Source organism: Olea europaea, unplaced genomic scaffold, assembly GCF_002742605.1.
Source record: "Olea europaea var. sylvestris unplaced genomic scaffold, O_europaea_v1 scaffold878, whole genome shotgun sequence".
NCBI lineage: Eukaryota > Viridiplantae > Streptophyta > Magnoliopsida > Lamiales > Oleaceae > Olea > Olea europaea.
The window spans coordinates 190,766-210,813 of NW_019267241.1; the positions used below are offsets into that span (position 1 = coordinate 190,766).

General features: G+C 35.8%; 1 non-coding gene and 1 pseudogene across 1 annotated transcript; both read left to right on the forward strand.

Annotated features, from left to right (window-relative positions):
- The first annotated feature begins 664 nt into the window (after positions 1-664).
- Positions 665-736, forward strand: TRNAT-UGU. The gene has a single exon. It is a non-coding gene; the product is annotated as a tRNA-Thr (tRNA).
- Positions 737-3,775: 3,039 nt separating this feature from the next.
- LOC111392085 lies at positions 3,776-16,325 on the forward strand (annotated as a pseudogene).
- The last annotated feature ends 3,723 nt before the right edge of the window (positions 16,326-20,048 follow it).

Below are 20,048 nucleotides of genomic sequence, written 5' to 3' on the forward strand. Positions count from 1 at the left end.
CGTAGTCATGAAAAAATGGAATAAACTTTTATAGTAATGGACAATTTAAAGAGTAACTGGAGCTTCTTCTTCAGTCTTTTTTTTTTAATAAACGTGTTAAATACATAAATGGGCGAGCCCAGGGCGACCCCATTGGTTGACGACTCTGACTTGAAATATTATTACGAGCTAAATTCTCTCATTAACTTCTAGGCTCTATCCATATCAACAAGTTTAGTCACAATGTCCGATGATCTTTTCCCATTCTTATCAGCCCTCTCGATCTCGATCTCGATCTCGATCTCGATCTCCAATTAATTGCAAGTCGCATAGCACTTTCTAAAGCAAAGCAAACAATAATAGAGTCATACGTAATTTTTGAAAATGGAATTTGTTTACGTGGAATGAATTACCCTAATGCATTACTTTAACTTGACAAATAAATTATTACTCATGTACGGTGGAGATTAAAATAAGATTTTTAGCAGATTTTGATAAAATTTGTGATTGAAAAGTTGTGGATCCAGTTCAAATTAATTATTGATTTTGATTTAAATTAAAATTTTAAGTTTAATTTTTACCTGTGGCATTGTAATTAAGTAATTAGAATTTTTTAGCTGTTTCTTGAGGACTCTTCAAAATAAATCCAATCAAATTAAATTACAATTATGCCATAACCAAAGAAGCCCCTATAGCTCAGTGGTAGAGCGTCAGTCTTGTAAACTGAAGGTCCGTAGTTCGATCCTGCGTGGGGGCATTTTTGTTACGTCAATTATATTATTTTATTTATTGCAATTGCCAACTGCTATTTTGACTCCAATTTGGGCAGCATCTTTAAAAAAAACATATTTTGAGATTTTCAACTTCTTTTCAAGTGTGCTAGAAGGATTGTACAACTGTCCTGTTCGATATATATATTTTTTTCTTTTGGTAAATCTTGGTCCCTTTCTAAAATATAAAAACATGATTTTCTAATAATGCGCTATAAGAAGAAAAATATATAAATGGGTGAAATATGTGCGAGTTCAATATCAATATCAATATCATTGCAGAAAATTTGAAAAAAAAAAAAATCCGTAATTTCCACATATTTTAAAGTTGTAAATCGACTTATAAACCCAACCATCAGTTGTCATCGTGATAGCTTTAAAACTTAGTCTCTTGCTACAACAAATTACAATATTTAATTCTTGAAATATTAGAACTTATATTTTGTATTGTCATTTTTGAGCATTTACCTTGATAAAATGTGGAACAAGACAAGGAGTGGCAGTGTATGTCACTTTTTTTGACGTGTCAAAATGTTAACTAGGTTCTCAGAAGATTTGATCTTGGAATAATGAATATTTATAAGAAAGTCCTTGAAAACAATAGTATATGTCATCTGTATAAAGTAAATTGGTCATGCATGCAACAGGTACAGTAGGTAGAGGAGAAGGCGAAAATCCTTATATTTTATTATTGAGACGACTTTCATATTTTACATTTTTTAACATTTATGTTTGTGTTGGATCGGAGGTGAATCGACATGATTGAGGATGGGAGGTGTTTGCAATTGTACTGTCTAGTCCTGCATTCATTGTCAAGTGTTCGAACTTTTCGCGTTGGATGTTAAGCTAAATCGAGATTGTTGTAGACCTAAACTGTCAATTTTCTATTTATTATTATTATTGTTGCGTGTTGTCACACCTGTCCTACCCACCTGGACCAATGGCCCACTCATCCTGATTCACGTGGCATTCCTGCCGAGATGGCACACATTGCTGAGGTGGGATATATCCGAAGTGCTTCAGGCCGAGGCCCATGACCCGAGGCATGGAACTTGTTGGACGTAACTGAAGTCCTCAAGTGGAAGTATTTGTCAAATGGGCGAAACCCCGAAGTCGATGCACGAGCCTCTTAACCACAAGGAAACATCCTCCATGGTCACTTCTCCCAAGAGATCGCCTGCACAGATCTTATTCGAATGATTGATTGAACGTTTGTCATAAGCATAAAGGTCAAGTCTTGTCACTAGCATGGAGGCCCTGCAAAAGCAATAAATGCGCCGCAAGCTAGCAAGTCAAGTCCCATATCTAGGAAAGGATGTTTGAACTAAAGAGATGAGGCCACGTGCCACTTCATCCAAGGGCTCCCATTTCATATGCACTACTATAAATACTTCCATTGTGTAATGTCAAAGGCGAATGCAAAAATCAATACTAAAGACTACATTTACTCAACTCTCTCTCATTTGCTTGCAAAACACAAATCGAATTCATACACTTTTACATATACATCTACGAGCACCGGTTGGTAATTATTGTACAATCGGATTGCGAACAACCCGCCGGATTCCGAACGTCACCGTCCCGCGTCGTTGGGCTACTCCCACGCTCCTTTGAACCGTTCGTTTTAGACCGTCCACGTGTCTTAGCGTGTTGGACATTCGCCCACGCAAGCGCGGGTGGGACCGACATCGTTGGCGCACTTTTTGGGGTCAACAATTATTATTATTATTATTTTTCAATATAATCAAGGTTTCTTCACCTCAAGTTTTACAATATGATGCAATTATATTTGTTACTTTTTTTATGTATAAAATTGGTACCATGAAAATTTTAGTTTGCAAAACACAGCATTTTTTTTTTTTTTTTTATATAGAAGTAGGGATGCAAGCCAAATTGGTTACTCATTTTGGCTATGACTGATTTTCTGTTACCATACTACCATTAGAAGCATCAATTGAATGAGCAGGATGTCAGTTTAACACTTTAGCCTTTTCGAATCCAATATGTACATGACAGATTATCCGTTTTGAACTCAATAATTTTGCGTTTATGCAAGTCAAAAGTTTCAATCCTCTCGTACTAGGGAAAGGCCCTCCTAACTCTCTAATGCCCACGTCAAATATATAGATTGAATTATCGACAAGTACTTTTGCCACAGGTATGCCGTCAACTAAAACTTTAACGTACAATGGCTTCAAGTGTTTAGTTAACTTCATGGCTAGTCTCTTAAAAATAACCTTTTCGACAGCATCTATTTCCACGTCTTGTTTGTCCTCCATCGAGTTATCCTTTTGTGATAAGTCAACGTGCAATATGTTGCACTGAGCTTCTGTTTCCTGAATTTCCTTTTTACTGTTTTCTAATGCTTCTTCTTCTGTTACCCAACCTGTGGGAGGAGGCATTATTCTTGGAGGTGATCCATACTTTTCAGAGCGATGAACTCTCTTTTTCCTTTTGAGCGTCCTGTACAGCACGTAATAATCGAAAGAACGCCCAGACATTTTGAACTCAACCCAACCCTTAAAATATACTACAATCCCAAGCGACAACATCGAGGTGCAAAACCTTTCGATAGATGAATGTGGTATATACAGAAACGTAGAATGCTCGTAAGATAACTAGCATATAAAATTCAAACATATTTTTAAAATTCTTGAAACAATGAATCAAATTCAAATACGAACATGTATGAAATCAAATAGTTCTGTTTCGTTTAACAGAAAACATCCAAGTACCCAGCGTAAACTGAAAGTGAGTCTCAGTTCCATTCCAAGGAGCCCTCTTAATCCGACGACATGTTTTGTTGTCTTTAATTCAACAATAAAGATTCAACCACTTCGATCTTTTCAATAATAAATTGCACACAATTAATGAATGAAACGCCAAAATTTTTATGGCCACTAGTTGTCATGCCTCCTGCTCACTGCAACGTAAAGCCACACGATATTATGTTTTATATTTACGGCCACATTGCTTTGCCGTCTCAATCTTGTTCTAGTATTTGATACACAAATCAAAAACTTGTCTTTTATATCCTTTGATTCACTGCCAGTCACTTCAAAAATCTGATTCCTCGTTCTTATTTGCTTTCTTTTCTGTTATCTTCTCCCAATATTCTTAGCTAGATAATTTTGAGAGTTATATAATAGATATTGGTCAAATAAAACCCTTTTGGTCGGAGAACTATTAAGGATTATTGTTGCTGGGAACTTTGATTTTGTCGTATTCATAGCTTCTTTTACCCTGTTCTTCACATGGGGTTTTCTTGAATCTTGAAGAAAATTATGGGTTTTTCTAAATAAAGTGTTTCTGTTTGAGCAGTTTGTCATGTAGGCCTGTTCTAAGCACTTAATATAAGGGACAAGATCAGAATAGGAAGATGAAGATTCAGTGTGATGTGTGTGAGAAAGCTCAAGCAACAGTGATTTGCTATGCTGATGAGGCTGCCTTGTGTGCTAAATGTGACATTGAAGTGCATGCTGCAAATAAGCTCGCAAGCAAACACCAAAGGCTGCTTCTCCAATGCCTCTCCAACAAGCTACCTCCTTGTGACAAATGCCAAGTTAATAAAAATGGTCACCCTTTTATGCTTTTTATGGCATGTTTTGTCCGTTAACTAGATAATTATATCCAATATTGTAAACTCAACAAATGCTGTGTTGAACCACTTGATTGGCCCCCTATATATCACTTAAATCTCATCTAGGCGGGCTTCATTTTTTCTCATCAAAGCTTAATAAGGCCCCCTCAAATGTTCCTTGATTTAACGTCACTAAGACATCTACCCTGAGGTGCACAATTTCATAAAATTGGGGTGGCAAGACTTGGTGTCAAGGACCGCAGCTTCACTTAGCCCCTTGACACAGTCGCAGTCGTAGTCGCAGTTTGCCCAACTTCGTCCGCACATTGTAAATATTAGTTCAAATTTGAGTTGTAATTTTCTTTTCATTGTAATAGTTATTTCAGTTGTAAAATAGCTCTGATATTCGTAAACGTTTAGTATGATTCCTCGTTATTTAAACGTCTACTCCTGTCACTTAGGTTTTTGTTCAGAATGCTATTATATGGAGTATTAGTCATTCAAAGATCTTTCAAGCTCACTGGTATCCGCCCCCTGCACCAGCAATTATAATTTTCTACTTTCGTCAATTGTAATGTTCAACTTTCATCAATCAATGTTTAATTTACTTTTAATGTATTCAAAATCTCTGTTGTAAGCTTACTACAAAATTATAATCAAAATTTTCTTTTGTCCCGACGCGATCGAGAAAAGGCGAAAGGTAGTCTAGCGGAATAGACTACTGTCGCACGGTGTCTCTTTCTGTGCCAGGAAGAAAGGCACCCCGTAAAAGTTGTTATCAGAGCCGCGACTCACGACCCTCGATAAGAAAGCTATGGATCCAATTACATCCAACACCACTGAGGTGGGAGAGCCTCAAAAGAAGAGTACTACTAAACATCGCATTGCTTGATGAGACAACCACTAGGTTGTGCTATGCCGTAGACGGTCTCGAGGAAAAAGTCGAGATGGCAGAATTCGAGATTCGTGGATTACACATCCAACTGAATAAAAGCCAAAGGGCTTGTGCAGCAATGATTAAAGTTGTTGTAATCATTCCTGATCTGCAGGATGAAATGGAAGCGTTGAGAGCTCAATTACAAGTACTCCAACGTGCGGTGGGCAATGAGCAAGAGCCGTACCTGAGTATGCTCCTAGACTCAGAATTCCTGAACCGTGTACCTATAGAGGGGCACGTAATGCAAAAGAAGTCGAAAACTTCTTGTTTGACATGGAACAGTATTTTCTCGCAGCTTCGATTGAAGACGAAGCTAGAAAGGTAAACACAGCTAACATATATCTAGGTGGAGATGCAAAACTATGGTGGCAAACCAAATATGCTAACATTCAGGCCAACAGGGTCCGAATAGATTCTTGGGATCTCCTCAAGGAAGCGATCAGGTCGTAGTTTTTTCCGAAAAATGTCGAGTATCAGGCTCGACGGGCACTTTGAGACCTGAAACATACAGGCTCTATCAGAGAGTATGTGAAAGCCTTTTCAGGGCATTTGCTGAATATTTGAGATATGTCGAAAAAGGGTAAGCTCTTCACCTTTATGGAACTGTTGAAACCATGAACACGCACGGAACTTCAGAGACAGAAGGTTACTGATTTGAGCACGACCATGGGAGCCGCCGAATGTTTGAGCGACTACTAAACGAAATCCAGAAAGAATCAACCTTCGGGGAGTAATCAAGCAATTGGAGGTGGTAACAGACCCACAACTACCTTGCATGTATCAAAGTAGAGCGACTCGGACTTGTTCTGGAAAAGGGTAGTGGAAAAGTCAAAGCAATCAACTCCGCTGCTCAACCAATAGCTGAGTGGCGAAATCAGTGTTGATCAAAGCAGGTCCTTTCGAAGGAAGGACAAACTTATCTGCAATTCAGATGGATGATTTCAAGCTTATTCTAGGATTGAAATTTCTTCGGGATACTAAGACAGCAGTGTTGTCGTATTCCGATTTGTTAATGATGATAGGTAATAAGCTATGTGTCATCCTTACACAAGTTGGGAGGATAGGCGAGAAGAATATCTCAGCCATGCAATTTAGTAAGGGTTTCAAGAGAAATGAACCTTCTTTTTTGTGCACTCTTCGATTAGAGGAGATCAAAGAGGCGACTGGTCCTATTCCAAAATCCGTCAAAAGGATTATTTGAGAATTTGAAGACATCATACCGGACGAATTACCAAACACATTACCACCAAGAAGGACGAATGATCATGAAATTGAACTTATTCCACTTGCCAAACCTCCCGCCAAGGCACCATACCGTATGTCTCAGCCTGAGCTTGAAAAGCTTAAGAAGCAATTGGGAGAAATGTTGGAGAGTGGAATCATTGTGCCTGCGAAGTCACCATACGGAGCTCCTGTGTTGTTTCAAAAAAAAGCTGATGGTTCTTTTAGAATGTGTTGTGACTTTTGAGCTTTGAACAAGATCACTGTAAATAATAGCTATCCTATCCCACTGGTTGTGGATTGCTTCGATCGACTGAGTCGGGCGAAGTATTACACAAAAATTGATCTTAGGTCCAGATACTAGCAAGTTCGGATCAAGGAGGGAGATGAAGCAAAGACTACGGTGGTAACCAGATATGGAGCCTTTGAATTTAAAGTGATGCTCTTTGGTTTGACAAATGCTCCAGCAACTTTTTGTACTATGATGAATCAGGTACTTCACAGATTCTTAAATGATTTTATTGTTGTGTACTTGGACGACATAGTAATCTACATCGAGACATTGGAGGAACATATCCAACACGTGAGGCAAGTTTTCAATCGGCTACGGGAGAATGAACTCTATGCCAAACCATCTAAATGCTCATTTGCACAAACATCTATCAGTTTCTTAGGTCACATCATTGAACAAGGTAAAATCTGCATGGATTCGAAGAAGGTTACAGCCATCAAAGATTGGCAACCACCAAAAATCGTACATGAGGTACGTTCATTTCTTGGGTTATGCAATTACTATCGAAGATTTGTGAAAGGCTACTAAGAAATTGCACTGCCACTTACTGAATTGACAAAGAAGGATAAGGATTGGGATTGGTCATCCCAATGCCAAACTGCTTTTGAAAGGTTGAAGAAGTCCATGTGGACGAACCCGGTTTTAGCCTTACCAGATATGACTAAATCATTTGAAGTTCATACAGATGCTTTAGATTTTGCACTTGGTGGAGTCCTTATGCAAGAATGACATCCGGTAGCATATGAGAGCCGGAAGTTAAACCAAACAGAATGTCGTTACTCGGCACATGAAAAGGAATTGTTGGCAGCAGTCCATTGTCTTAGAGGATGACGTCACTATTTGCTTGGGTCTCCATTTATTGTGAAGACAGATAACATTGCCGTTAGTCACTTCATGTCCCACTCAAAACTATCTAGCAAGCAGGCTCGTTGGCAGGAATTTCTTTCAGAGTTCAATTTTATGCTAGAGTATCGTCCCAGATCTAGTAATCATGTTGCTGATGCTCTTAGTCGACGGGCCGATTTGGCTGCCATGTGCTCTGTGACTGCTCTTTTAGGTAGCGTCGTCACCACGAACACAAGAGACCAAATTTGGGTACTTATGAATAAGGACCCGACTACTCAATATTTGGTTGACCTCATCAAGCAGGGTAAGACTCGACAGTTCTGGCTCGATGGAGAACTAGTGAAGACTAGGGGAGACCACCTATATGTTCCTAAGGGTGGAGATTTAAGGAAATCATTAATTACGAAATGCCATGACATGATTTGGGCAGGGCATCCCAGAGAGGAACGCACTTGTGCACTACTACAACGTGCATACTACTGGCCTCAAATATGGGATGACATTGCAACCTATGTAAAAACCTTTCTTATTTTTCAGCAAGATAAGGCAGATCATTAGAAAAAGGCGGGCTTGCTGGAGCCCCTTTCTGTCCCAACTTGGCTATTCGAAAGTGTATCGATGGACTACATTATTGGGTTGCTAAAAGTTGAGGATTTTGACACTATCATCGTTGTGGTGGATCGTCTATCAAAATACGCAACTTTTATTGCAGTGCCTAAATATGTATCCTCGGAAGAGACAGCTCAACTCTTCTTCAAACATATTGTCAATACTGGGAACTGCCTAAGGATATCGTCAGTGATCGAGATCCTCGTTTTACTGGCATATTTTAGACTGAGTTGTTCATACTTCTTAGTTCAACTTTGAGCATGAGTTCTAGTTTTCACCCACAATCGGACGGACAGACGGAGCGCTTCAATTCTATGCTAGAAGAATATCTTTGACATTTTATCTCTATTTCGTAGAAAAAATTGGGTGAAACTTTTGGATGCGGCTCAGATTTGCTTCAATGCCCAAAAGAGCTCTTCCACCAATAAGAGTCCTTTTGAGATTGTTACTGGCCAGCAACTGCTACTCCCTCATACAGTGGATATCGAACAAAGTACCAAGTCTCCTCAAGCGAAGAACTTTTCTCAAGAGTGGAAACGAAATATTGAAATTGCTCGGAGTTATCTTGAGAAAGCTCAATAACGGTATAAAAAGGCTTCAGATTTAAAGCGCCGTTTCCTTGAATTCAATGTTGGAGATCTGGTATTGGTTAAGCTTCCCGACAGAAATGTGTACAAATCGACAAGAGGGAAGGACCCCAGATTGGCGCCAAAATACATAGGATCATTACCCATCGTGAAGAGGATTGGAAGAGTCGCATATAGAGTTGAACTCCCTTCATGGTGTAAAATCCACAAGGTCTTTCATGTTAGTGAGCTGAAGCCATACTTTGCAGATAAGGAGGATGCATCTAGAAATGAGCCAAAGCGACTTGTGTTTGAATTGAAGAAAGCTGGGAAGAAGGTTGCTGAATCTATTCTTGACCATCAAATCACTCGAGCTTCTAGAAAAGATCATCGAGAGTACTTGGTCAAATGGATTGTTTGCAGCAGTGAGGAGAATACTTGGAAAAGAGAAAAGGACATTGGAGCCTTCAAACTATTAATTGAAGCATATCACGCATTGATGGCACCGAGGACGTCGCCAAAACAAATGGGGGAGAATGTCAAGGACCGCAGCTTCACTTAGCCCCTTGACACAGTCACAGTCGCAGTTTGTCCAACTTCGATCGCACATTATAAATATTAGTTCAAATTTAAGTTGTAATTTTCTTTTCATTGTAATAGTTATTTCAGTTATAAAATAGCTCTTATATTCATAAATGTTTAGTATGATTCCTCGTCATTTAAACGTCTACTCATGTCACTTAGGTTTTTGTTCAGAATGCTATTGTAGAGGGTATTAATCATTCAAAAATCTTTCAAGCTCATCGGTGTCCGCCCCCTGCACCAACAATTGCAATGTTCTGCTTTCGTCAATTGTAATGTTTAGCTTTCATCAATCAATATTTAATTTACTTTCAATGTATTTAAAATCTCTATTGTAAGCTTTCTACAAAATTGTAATCAATTTTTTCTTTTGTCCCGAAGCGATCGAAAAAAGGCGAAAGGTAGTCTAGCGGAGCAGACTACTGCCTCACGATGTCTCTTTCTGTGCCAAGAAGAAGGCACCCGGTGAAACTTGGACATGTGACATTAGCGTGCTCAACTGCTAGGTCTAAAAGTTTAATCCTTTAGATAGGATCACTCAAATATCTTTTAAATCTCGTCTTCAATAGTTTGGCCACAAGATTTGGATAGAACTTGAAAACTATAAAGGAAGAAAATAGGGAAAAAAAACTTGTTGATTATGTTGTAAAGATGTCTCTAATACTGAGTACCATACATGCCCACAAAATTTTTCCCTTGTGTTATAATGGAGATCCTTGTTAGTTGTAAACCTAATAGACCCCCAAGGACATTTATAAGACTATAATTTTAGCTTCATTTTCCAATTTTCCATACCAAACATGTTGGCAATGTTTTGCCTTTTAAAGAAGATCCACTGTGTTGTGTCCACTATTTCGTAACAAATGTACTGCGTCGGTATATGCTTTTGATATTTATATATTCTTGATGCTATGTACAAATAGATGGTTTTTATTTTCTAGTTCGGCGTCTACTATTGAAGATGAAAATCATGCCAATGTCTTGTCCCGTGACCTTTTCTTATTTCTCGCTATATTTTCATAGACATTCATCATTTCTAGGAAAAATCGGCTTTCATTTTCTGTGTGGAAGACAGAGCACTCTTCTGCAAGGACTCTGATGAACCTATCCACTCTGCCAATCGTCTTGTTGTGAACCACCAGCGATTTCTTGCCACCGAAATTCAAGTTTCTTTGAACTCCACTTGTAATAAGGACGATGTGAATCAAAGGCCACCTAAACCAAAACCAAATTCGCAACAGTAGCCGTTTAGTAGCACCTCACCATCCTGGGCTATCAACGAGTTGCTTCAATTTTCGAACTCTAAATCATCGAAAAAGGTAAGCAAGCTAGTAGTCACACAACTATTGGATTAATACATTAGTACTTTAACTATAAAACATGATCCAGGAACCTTATTTCTCAATATAAATTTCGTGTTGAAAATATATGTCCTGATATTGTCCATAATAATCTGTATAATTGCTGCAAATTAGATCCTGATGACAATTGCTGCATTTGGTATGTATTGTTTGTCAAAATCCTGCAAGCGTACGGGTTCGTTGTGCAAGTGATTGATCGGAAGGAGATCCGGCTCATCAGGATTTTGCATATACCAAACTAGCCTACAAATAGTCAAGACAAAAGAGAATTAAGTAGTGTAATAGTAGCCTAAAAACAACAAATTAAATAAATAATAAAATAAAATAATAACGAATCTAAAATATCTAATAACTAAAATTAACACTGTTATTCTCTGACAACGGTGCCAAAAATTTGTTCGTCAAAATTCCACAAGCGTACGAGTTCGTTGTGCAAGTAATAATTGTGATGAAAGAGTTATCATTCCACAGGAAATAAAGTCTAATTCTAGTGTATTCGATATAATTAAATTCGTGTTAGTAACCAAAAGTTGATTTTTGTTTGAATAGCTATTTAAGTTCTATAACTAAAAATTGCAAAATTAATGAGAATTTGTTTTAAAATTCAGATGAGTAAATGTATTGAATTTTTGATGCCACTGATCAACTCTTAATTCTAATTCTCAACCCTTGACATTTATCTCAACTCATACAATTGTGACGATTAATAATTTCACTTTTTTTATTATTCTTTCTCAAGATATAATAAACTTATGATTACCATGAGACGATTATATTCCTAGTCCGAATTCATATGGCAAACGCGCATTGATATGTAGGATTATCACACACGATCGCACACGCCACAAATATTATTCCTAACATTCATTGTCCATGTGTTCCAATAACAGTGTTCTACCTACCCGTGAGTTTTCCAACACTACGTATAAGCAATTTCTTGTCCTAATGGTGCGCAAACATTAAAACAATATGGACATGCGTATTAAAGAAACCACAACATAAGAATTAAGATAAAAACATAAGGTCTTGAATTAAAAACTAAGAATCAATCAATTTTGTCATCCATCCAATACAAAGATATTTAGTCTAGCATATTAATGTAGGAAATACATGAAAAATAAAAGAACTACATCACCCGAATTATTAAATTATGAAAAGAATCTGAAATCCTTCAATTATGCCTTCAATTCCAAATCCAAGTGATGAAGTCTTGTTCTTCAATGTATATCTCTCTCTTTTCCTCTTTGTCGGCTTGCAAGATGATAAAAATTAGGTCCCCCCATGTTTTAGCCGACTCTTGGTATGAATATGGTGCCAAAATTTCCAAACCAAGACTTTCCAAAACAAAATAAGGAAACAAGATTTTTTTGTCGGAGTTGAACCATGCATACGCCTAGTTCAACTGGTGTCTTCATGTTTCCTCTTTTTGATAAGATGTCTTTCATAAACTTGGCGTAGCTGGGCATTTGAGCTAGGGCTTCAGCGAACGGTATGTTAATGTGCAACTTCTTAAATACAACCAAAAATTTTTGAACAGCTTATCTTGCTTGTGTTTTTGCAGTCTCTGTGGAAATGGGATTGGAGGTACTTATACTTTGACGGGAGCGCTTGTTTTAACTTGTGGACTATCCGATGACTCAATTCGATTTTCCTCTGTTGTTTTGTCTGATTCATCAACTTTCTCCTCACCCGTGATAGGTATCTTTTCTGTGATAGTTGCTGGCCACTTTACATGTATTTCTGGTAGCTGGACTCCACTCTGTGTAGTTATGGCTTTGACCTGCTCCTTAGGGTTTGTCTCGGTGTTGCTAGATAACGTCCCTTGAGCTCTACCTGATAGTGCGGCTGCAATATTTTGCACCTGTTGTTCCTTGATCGAGGCCTGTTGATTTTGAAAGTTGCTCTTAGTCTTAGTGATGTACTGAGCCAGAAAATCTTCTAACGATGGGTTCTTTCCTTGCTGTTGGAACCCTGGTGGTTTAATTTGATTGTTTCCTCATTGTCCTTGTCCCTGATTGCTAGACTATGAAAAGTTTGGATGATTCCTCCAACCCGGATTAAATGTGTTGGAGAAAGGACTATTTTGCTGTCTTTGAAAGTTCTGCGCATAGCTCACTTCTTCAGACTGGCTAACATGTGTAGACGCTAGAGGACAGTGCGTAGTATTATGATCAGCTCCACAACCTTAACAAACCGGTGGAGATTGGTGTACCATGTTAACTGACTGAGATAGATTGTCCATTTTCATTGTAAAAACTTCCATTTGTGCAGCTAGTGCTGTCACTACATCTACATTATGCAACCCTGCTATTTTCCTTGGAGCTTCCCTATCGGTTGGCCACATCGATTGATTCTAAGCTATTTTTTCATACAAGTCATATGCCTCATCCACATCAAGTTTCATCACCGATCCTCCTGCAGAAGCATCTATCATATTTTTGAATTCTTGCTTTAGACCGTAGTAGAATAAATATTGCTAAGCCTTTTTAGGGATGTCAAAGCTGGGGTATTTCTTGAAAAAATTCTTGAATATCTCCCATGCCTCCAGATAGCTCTTAAGATCTTTCTGCTTGAAAGTGTGGACTTCATTCCTAACTTGATGAACTCGAAAAGGTCGAAAAAATTTCATCGTGAATTTTTGAACCATATCATTCTAAGATTGAATGCTCCCTGGTGGTAAACAAAAAAAAAACCATTCTCTAGCAGTGTCCTTCAAGGTATGAGGGAATAATCTCATTCGAAATGCATCTGCTGATATTTCTTCGTGACTGATTACCTCACATAGCATAAGAAATGCCGAAATATGTTCATGAGGATTCTTTGTGGCTTTTCCAAAGAACTTGATGTCTTGGTGATTTTGGAACAAATTGATGACATCGGGTCTAAGGTGAAAATTAGGTTGTCCAAAGGGAGGATATACCACAACTAGCTGCACCGGTGCTGGAATTGGATTGACATAATCTCCAACTAAGACAGGAGCTTCGTTCTGGATAGCTCTCGATTGATTTGGCTGCGGTATTTGCTCGTGAAGTTGAACCTGATTTTGTGGTTGATTTTGGTTATTGGCCATTCTCCTTGCTTGACGTTGAACTCTTCTACGATTTCTAAATGCTATTTCTATCTTGTGATTGATCGGAAAGAGATCCGGTTCGTCAGGATTTTGCATATACCAAATGAGCCTACAAATAGTCAAGACAAAAAGAGAATTAAGCAGTGTAATAGTAGCCTAAAAACAACAATTAAATAAATAATTAAATAAATAAAATACAATAAAAATGAATCTAAAATATCTAATAACTAAAATTAACACCATTATTCCCCAACAACGGCGCCAACAACTTGTTCGTCAAAATCCCGCAAGCGTACGGGTTCGTTGTGCAAGTAATAATTGTGATGAAAGAGTTATCGTCCCACAGGGAATAAGGTCTAATTCTAGTGTATTCGATATAATTAAATTCGTGTTAGTAACCAAAAGTTGATTTTTGTTTGAATAGCTATTTAAGTTCTATAACTAAAAATTGCAAAATTAATGAGAATTTGTTTTAAAATTCAGATGAGTAAATGTATTGGATTTCCGACGCCACTGATCAACTCTTAATTTTAATTCTCAACCCATGACATTTATCTCAACTCATGTAATTGTGACGATCGATAATTTCACTTTTATTTATTATTCTTTTCAAAGATAGAATAAACCTATGATTATCACGAGACGATCATATTCCTAGTCCGAATTCATATGGCAAACACGCATTGATATGTTGGATTATCACACACGATCACACGCGCTACAAATATTATTCCTAACATTCATTGTTCATGTGTTCCAATAACAGTGTTTTACCTACCCGTGAGTTTTCCAACAATATGTATAAACAACTTCTTGTCCTAATGGTGCGCAAAAATTAAAACAATATGAACATGCATATTAAAGGAACCACAACACAAGGATTAAGATAAAAACATAAGGTCTTGAATTAAAAATTAAGAATCAATCAGTTTTGTCATCCATCAAATACAAAGATATTTAGCCTAGCATATTAATGTAGGAAATACATGAAAAATAAAAGAACGACATCACCCGAATCATTAAAGTATGAAAAGAATTTGAAATCCTTCAATTTATGCCTTCAATTTCGAATCCAAGTGATGAAGTCTTGTTCTTCAATGTATATCTCTCTCTTTTCCTCTTTGTCGGCTTGCAAGATGATAAAAATTAGGTCCCCCATGTTTTAGCTGACTCTTGGTAAAAATATGGTGCCAAAAATTCCAAACCAAGACTTTCTAAAACCAAATAAGGAAACAGAATTTTTTTTGTCGGAGTTGAACCATGCGTACGCGTAGTAACCTTGATTGAGCTTCGGAGGTACAAGTTCCCAACCGTGCATACACAAGGCCTGCAGACCCATGCGTACGCATAGTTCAATGTTTTTAGGGGCCAATTTGTAATTTGGTCCCTGAACTTTCTGAAGTGTGTGTTTTGGTCATTTTCCAAAATTTCTTGTCCCATTAGCTTCTCTTCAATTCCAATTGACTCTTGGTGTTCTTAACTCATCGTTCTTCAGTCCAATTCAACTTTTGGATTATTGCATTCTAATCCCCAAAGTTTGCCCTTGATGCAATTGATTCATTTTTCCCACTTATTTTCTTTATTATCTTATCTTCCATTGATTGTAACCTATACACAATATATATATAGGATTAAGCCATATTTTATCCAATTCATCAATAAATAATCAATTTTAACTGCCTAAATAAGTGTATAAGATACACTTATCATGTATTATACTTTATCTTCATAAAAGATCAATTATATGATTGTACCCTCTCTCTCTTGACACACACAGAGAAAGAGAGAGAGGTAGAAGTTACCCTAATATGCACTTTTCCCCTAGACCAATGTTGAACGTTATAGGGGCACATTGGAAAATTCGCTTATGTATTAGGTTGCCATATTATATTCCTCTATGAAGGATACTAGGACGCTGTGTGAGAGAGAATAGAGGTGTGAGTCCAAAAATCACTTTGTAATCCTCTTCGATATGGTGCAATTATGTAGCAGCATCAGGTGGAAGTAGCTCTCTGAATCACCTTAAATCTGTGTTTTTCTTGTTTTCGTTTTCTATTTCATGTTATCATTGCTCTCGATAACATATAATTAGCGTTAATCCATGACACACACTTTCCATGAGTTATGAATTGATCATTTTTCCTCGTCAATGCATTCCACGATCCATTTCTTGTGAACCATCCTTTTTTATGCTTATGTTTAGTGGTTACTAGTTCTTTTTTTTTTTTTGAATTCCAGCTCCATTAATTGATTGCTACAATTTATGCAGAAGGACCATCTCGAGCTTGGGGAGTTCGAGTGGTTGACAGACATGAATCTATTTGGAGAACAGGTTGGTAAAGATGCATTAGCGACAACCGAATTACCTCAGCTACAGGTGTCTCAACCTAGTAACGGCACCTCTTATAAGCAAGCCAAAATTCACATACCTCATAAGAAGCCTAGACTTGAAATTCCAGACGAAGACGACGACGACGATGATGAATTTTTCATCGTGCCTGATCTTGGTTGAACCTTAATGTATTAATGCATCTACGTAGATGCATATTATATCCCGTGTGACTGCATGTAAGAGGTGAATCAAGTATAACACTTATAGTGGGTTACATATTTCATGAGATTAATCGAGCATTTCTTCTTTTTAATATTTGCCATGTTTCTAATCTTTTAGCATTATAACTTGTTTTGTTAAGCCCCGTTGATCTTGGGTGCAAGAGTGCTTTATTAGTGAGCTATTACGCACTCTTTCAAGGGAGGCTGTCATCCACACAAGAATAAATAGAGTTTTTCGAAAACCTGTTAGTGGACAATGGAATACACTAATGTGGTAGCCGAAAAGGTGGATTCCCCTATTAAATTACATTAGCTTGCTCCTTATACAGGAGCAGTTAGGTCTTTTTTAATTTGATTTAATTGTGAAATTACACGACGTGTGTATCTAGGGAGGCCCTATATTTGGCTGCATTAGTCTTAGATTTCAATAATATTTGAATCAACAAGTTTGAAAAACCAAAAAAACAAAAAAAAAAAAAAAGAATTTTAAAGAATTTGTATCAAACAGTGGCTTAATGTATATTTCCATCTCATTTCAAAATCTCTTGAAGAACCATGACAAGCTAGACTACAAGTCATTGTGCTTTACACTTGGAAACGAACTATTTTCTAACGATTGGCATGGAGCTAATCACATTACATTGAAGCTTCAACTTGCTTATGGAGGACAAAAGTATTGTTGGGAAACACTTTGTGCGAAAACAAAAAAAAAAAAAAAAAAATTAATTACAAATTACATAAATCTCTATTTGATTCTCAAAAATTTCATAAACTTCCTTCGAAGTTTACCCATAGTAAACAGATTTTTCTGTCAACAAATGATAAAATCTTTTCACTTTATTTTTTTTACACTATTTTGAAATTGTTATTTTATTGTATTTAAATTATATTTATTTATTATTTAATCTACTATTTCATATTTTTTATTGAGATGTTATAGCTTTAGATAAAAAAAATACCATTATTAATATTATTGATTTTTGAGAATTTGATTGACAATTAATTTAGAAGTCATCATAAATAAATGTTCTATAATAATTTAATGAAGTTAACTGAAAAATCAATAAATATTTTATATTGCTAGATTTAATATTTTTTTTTTTTGTTTTTTATTTTTTTCTACTCTTGACATTACCATATCAATATTAGAGAGTAAAAGTAATATTATCATAACTTATATAAGTAAAATATTAGCAACAAAATTTTATATCTTAAGGGGATGTCAACGAGCCAAGTTGGGGCCTAGCCAGTTCGCAAGCCGAAACTCGAGGCTAGGGCTTGGTTCAAGTAAAATTGTGCGAATTTTTTCTGGGCCCGAGCTAACCTTTTGCTTGCCCAAAAAATCTAGGCTTGACCCAAACTTTCGGTTCGGGTCTTATCGAGTCAGTTCCTTTTTTTTTTTTTTTTTTTTGAATTTTTGACAATTCTAACATTTTAAAAAAAAGTGTGCAATTTATACGAATTACAAATTAAAGAAAAGTTACAACCCTCGTCTTTTTTTTCTTTTCTTTTTTTTTGATTTGGGATCGACTACAATCAATATAGGCAAAGTTAAAACTGTACACAAATAAATTATTTCGTGTACAATTTTTCTTGAAAAAAATAATCTATATATATTATATTGCTATTATAACAAAAGATACTAAGCCTCATTTGGCCTCCATTAAATTAAATTTTATTTTTCACTATTCTATTTTCAATCACACAACCTTTCATAAAATAACATTACTCATAAATTGAAAATTTTTCATTCTTTTTCAACCATCAATTCTTCAAAAATATACTACTCCACCCATTAAAATTTGAAATAACGAGGGCTGAACGGGGGCTAGATATTAGAGTAGAGAAATTGGAAATTGAAGTTGAAATAAAAATACAGCAAGTTAAAACTTAAAATTGATTGAAGAAAATTGTTCTAAAACTAAAAAATTTAACTTATATGTATAACAAAAGAATATAATCATTTTAACTGAGTTTGAATTTCAAATTTAAAGATTGAAATAAAGTCTGTTATGGCAGCTATTGTAGCTGCCTTAACAGGCACATAGGTGCCATTTTGCTGACGATTTTTTTTCCCCTAAGGCTCGGCTTACGAGCCGACCCATGTGGTTCGTCGAGCCACACGAGCAAGCACGAGTTTGAGCTGACGAACCAAAATGGGGCTCAACTCGAGATTGAGCTTGATCTCTCTGAGTCACGAGTCGAGCTGGCTTGGACTTTTCCCGAGCCAAGCTATGGGCTACTCTAGTCGTCGAGTTGAATTTAGATCCCTAATATCTTAGCACCTATTTTGCAAAATTTATAATATTTAGAAATTATCAAACTTTATTTTTCGACCACACGTTAAAATACAGTCACAAGTATTATTCATTTAGGACAATGCTACAAGTACCGAATTCTTTTACCGAATCTTTTACCTACTACTCACAACAAGGGCGGGACCAAACAAAGGCATAATTTCTTCTCAAATGGATAATTAAATTTCCTTTTTAGTTCATTCTGTAATAAAAATTGTAGAACAAATTTAGTTTGTTCATTTTTTAACGAGAAATCAAAATTCCAAAAAATATGGTTAAGATGGAATTACTCTAAACAAAAGTTTAAGAAATAAACTTTTTGAAAGTTAAAAGAGTTTATAAAATGTCTAAAGTAAAATTAGAAACAAAAAAACATTTAAGAAAAGATATGTAATCATATATAAAGCATAAGGAGAGAAAGGCAAAATGAAAAATTGATGTCAAAATTTGGAGTTTCCGAAATGGCTAAGAGTGAGTTTGGTTTTCCGTTTTGAGGTCATTTTAAATTTTGTAAAATACTCAAAACATGTTTGGTACTTTATTTTCAAAAAACATTTTTGAAAACAAGTATAATTTTACAACACAAAATTCAAAATGACTTTTGAGTGTCTTCATTGAAAACACTCAAAAAAATCAAAACAAGGAAAATGAACTTAAAAACTTTTTCAAATTAAAATAATTAATAAAATCACATAAAATATACTCAAATACAAATATCCATCTCCTTTTTCTTTCTTTGTGCCCAAACTCCTCCAAAATATCATAAAATTATTTCTAAAATTTTTAAACTAAATGCATTTTCTAGTTTTTTTTTCTTTTCTTTTTTTAGGAGAAACACATTTTCAGAATAATAAACCAAACTCGTTTTCTGCAATATTAAAATAATCCCTCAAAACAGAAAATAAAAAATGAATTCCAAACTGAAAATAAAAAACAAAAATGCCAACCAAATGCACCCTAAAAGACTCTTCAAAATTCCAAATGCTATAAATACTAGGCAACTTACAAAAATATCCTTAAAATTAGAGGTCTTTTGAAAAATCATATAAAAAATAGTTTAGAAATAAAAATACGGCATATAATCAAGTCACTTTTTTATTTAAAAAAAAAAAGAAAAAAAAAACAGACATAATGTCACATTTAAAAGTTAAGTGTTTTTTTTTTTAAATTAAAAAGTGATATTTGTCACTCAAAAAAAGACACACTAAAGGCGACAGAAATTCAAAAAAGTGACAAACACTAAAAAAAGTGACGAAAATTCTTTAAAAAAAAAAGTGACAAAGAATCATCAAGGTGACAAAACACTAATTAAAACATTGGAATCAGTTTAATAAAGTGATAGAAATAATATTTTAAAAAAAGGTGACACACCACGTCACAACTTT